The sequence below is a fragment of the Nannobrachium achirus genome (assembly GCF_963921795.1).
Source record: "Nannobrachium achirus genome assembly, chromosome: 21".
In the NCBI taxonomy this organism is placed as follows: domain Eukaryota; kingdom Metazoa; phylum Chordata; class Actinopteri; order Myctophiformes; family Myctophidae; genus Nannobrachium; species Nannobrachium achirus.
Window position 1 is genome coordinate 25,008,785 of NC_137828.1, and position 4,259 is coordinate 25,013,043.

A 4,259-nucleotide genomic window follows, 5' to 3' on the forward strand; every position below is an offset into this window, starting at 1 on the left:
TTTCATAGTACACAAAAGTGTCTACCTTGTGTCATCATCACCACCACATTACGTGGCTTAGATCTGTAACAGTGAGAATGAATCAAATCGAACATTTTAAAGAAGTGCATTTTGTCTGAATAAAACACATGGTTTATGGCAATCGGTGGTCCTGATTGTTTGCACGACAGATGCTTTGGAAGAACATTGGTATTTGGCAATGTAATATTTTCAGTGAGAAGGAAATAACCATTCCAGCCGGCAATTAAGCAAAACCTCGAGCTTACTCTTCCCGTTGGCCTCCTTTCTTTATGTGTTTGTCAAAACAATATTGATTGAAGTGGGAAGATGGCGGTAATGTTTTGCCTGGCTCCTAGCCCCGGGAATCTGCTAATCGCGCCCTTTCCACATGTACTCACTCAAAATGGAAATTAATTCACACACTGTCGAGGAGTGACGGGGCTTATGTAATGTTTCCATGCAGGATTCCTAGTATTTGGAGTCTTGGACATTTACATGTTTGTCCATGTGTTGTGCTTTCTGGTGGAGGCATATGTCTGTCTCAAGGCCGAGTTATACAGTTGCTTGACAGTGGTGGAAAGTAAAGTACATTTTTTTTCTTTTCTTTTTTAACCTTTATTGGAGTATTTCCAATTTGCAATCATATTACTTCTAGGCAAATATCGAACTTTTACTCCACTATAATTATTTGAAAACTTTAGTTACTAGTTACTTTGTAGATTGTGATTATTATTATTACAAAGCCACAAGTTCACATGTCGCAAAGCAACGTGTTGTGAGCTTGTAGATCTGCTATTTTCAAATTCTACAGAGCAGATCTACTTCTACTTTTGTTACTTTTAAGTATAGTTTGATGCCAATAATTTTGTACTTTTACTCAAGTCATTTTTACATACCAAATGTGTACTAGAATAGGGTATTGGTGCTTTTACTTATGTAAAAAAATAGATGTGACATTCTGTGAGCTTGAAGATCTGCTCTATTCAGTGTTGACCGACACCAGTGCACGACTAAGTACCAATCAAATATCTGGCATCTGCAGAGATACCTCAATGTTGACATAACAATACTAGTTGTTTGCCCTGCATTCGTCTAACACTCATTTTCATATTGTTTTGCCACACTTCGTAGGCCATAATAAACTGATGGTGGGGGTGGGGCTGGGGGTGTTGGCGAGCACTTATCCAATGAGACAGTGATGGCTATTTTGACTGGCTGGGGAAACCAATCAGTTAATCCATCTCACCACACTCCACACCTCCCAATCTCTCTAATGTGTAATTATCTGATGGCGGCGAAATTCCACTATAGTGTGATTACCCTCATTAGAGAGAAGCAATCTGAGTCACTAAGTGAAGTCGATACTAGATTACACTTTATGAACACACACACACACCGGTCCCTTTCATTTTCAAACTATACACACACAGGGAGGGATCAGCAAGGCTACCATTCCATAGAAAGAGATAAAGACATAAATATCAGGACCAGCCCGAAATAAGTAACTACACTTTAGAAACCAGCCCAAAATTAGCAACTACAGTTTAGAAACAAGCCCGGAATAAGCCCAAAGTCACTTATAATAAGCAGACATGGCAACACTGCTCAGGCTCAGCGCTGTGCTAAACCCAGTGATATTACTACAATGCAGTGCCGACGGTGGCCTATAGAGGTCACTAATGCATCAGCCATAGGATGGTGCTGCTGCTGCTGTGTGTGTGTGTGTGTGTGTGTGTGTGTGTGTGTGTGTGTGTGTGTGTGTGTGTGTGTGTGTGTGTGTGTGTGTGTGTGTGTGTGTGTGTGTGTGTGTGTGTGTGTGTGTGTGTGTGTGTGTGTGTGTGTGTGTGTGTGTGTGTGTGTGTGTGTGTGTGTGTGTGTGTTTTTGTGTGTGTGTGTGTGTGTGTGTGTGTGTGTGTGATTTCCAGAACCTCATGTTTCACTGTGGCCATTGAACTTGCAGTAATGTTTCATGAATGTTTGAATTATTATTCATTAGCAACAGCAGAGTTTTCATTAGTTGTCATAATCATTAAGGCTAAATGACACTGCATAGTCTGAAGTCCATTTATGCTGTATCAACTAGTTTCATGGCCTCAGGATTAGGCTATTTGTGTGTGTGTGTGTGTGTGTGTGTGTGTGTGTGTGTGTGTGTGTGTGTGTGTGTGTGTGTGTGTGTGTGTGTGTGTGCTGCGCGTGCGTGTGTGTACGTGTGCATGGGAGGGCTTTTTTTAGAGTCACAGATTGACAACAAAGCATCAGGTCTACTGATCATAGTGCATGGAAAAAGTAGGCTACTCACAAGTTTTACTTAAAGAACACTTCACGTTTCAGCTTCCTCAACTGGTCCTCACTAATGTTCAAGATAAAATGTGTCTCTTAGGAGGGCTGTCAGTGACATCATCGTTATGGAGATTCTTTTAAACAAGATTTCTTTTTTCAGGAATAGAAAACCTAGAAGCTTGGATTCCCCATCGATGATGTCACAGGTAGACAGGTTTCTGAACTGCCCACAGCCCTCCTATGAGACACAGACCGAGTAGAAAAGAAGTGCTATTTTATCATGAACATTATTAGTGAGGACCAATTAATTATATGAAGAAAGGTTGAAAAGTGGTGAAGTCGTCCTTTAAGTTAACGTTTCAGTTCTGCAATATAGAAATACTATAGTCCAGAATTCAAAAAGTAGGCTACTTTAAGTAGGCTACAAATTGGTACTACAAGTATGAACGTGTAGAACGGCTATTTTCAAATGGCCGAAATGTAACTATAGGTCTTAATGTAGGTTATGTTATAATCATCCAAATGTACAAAGTAACTAAAGTTTTAATTGTAGTGGGAGTAAAAAGTACAACATTTGCCTCAGAGATGTAGTGGAGTAGAGGTACTGACAATTGGAAATACTCCAGTAAAGTAAAAACACCTCAAAATTGTGCCTAAGTAGCCTAGAGTAGCATACTCGAGCAAATGTCCTCCGTTTACTTTCCACCAATGTGCGTGTGCATCATGCGTGTGCATCATGCATGTGTGCATGCATGCGTGCTTGCGTGTGTGCATCATGTGTGTGTGCTTCATGTGTGTGTGTGCGTGTGCGTGTGCGTGTGTGTGTGTGTGTGCGCGCGCGCATGTGCGTGCGTGTGCGTGCATGTGTGTGTGTGTGCGCGCGCGCGCGCGTGTGCACTTGCGTGCGTGCATGAAAGGGCTTTCTTTTAAAGCCAGTGATTGACACAAAAGCAATAGCCCTGATCTGTCATTTAGTATATTGACCAACACACACCCATGAACAGAATAACAAGAGCAGCTGCAGCAGCACAAGATTACTTACACCACAGATCTTAGAAGGAGAAGCAACAACAACAGCATCAACAACGATACTACAGTACTTTATACCATTAAGGCCTGAGGGACGATTCTAACACGTGCCTTCTAAAAATCACCAGAGGCGGTGTGTCAGAAAGAATAGGAAGTGGCAAGGATTTCAAACATTCCTCCCAAGAAGATAGCGAAAATAGTGGATCTACGCGTTGTGAGCTTGTTAGATCCTCTATTTTCGCTATCTTCTTGTGAGGAAAAAAAAACTAACACATGCCTTCTAAAATCAGCAGTGGCGTTGTTTCAAACATTCCTCCATAGCAGATAGCGAAAATAGCGGATATAGCAAGCTCACAACCTCGTCAGATCCACTGTTTTCGCTATCTTCTTGGGAGGAAAAAAAAAAGCTGAAATGTTTGAAAATGTTTTGCCTATAATGACATGCCCAAAGATATGGTTGCACACAAGAAGACACATGTCTGTACACACAGTAGACACGTGTGGAGGGACAGGCATGGATGGAGATGCATTCAGCATTAATCTGAAATCAGATTGATCTGAGTTGGGTAAAATATGCATAAAGTGAATGGTAAGTTATAAGTGAACACTATAGGGTGTGGGTGGCAAGTACCAAAATCAGTACTTTCTCACACTTTAAAGATATTCAAAAATATGTTCCTTGGCTTGTACATCTGCTATTTTTGTGTTCATTTTGACAGCAAATTTTGATTTAGTTCAGTCATAGTCTTTTGAATAAAATGCTATTTTAGTCAGTTTTAGTTTTAGTGTTGTTACACATTGTCTAAACGTTTAAACAAAATAGGACAGTCATTTTGAGCTTGCGGCCCTTTGACTTTTTGTATTTTGCTGAGTGGCCCCTGAGCCATCTTAAGTCGAGTAGCCCTGCCCTAGCGCAACTAGAAATAAAACGGCTTTTAGTTCTACTGGAT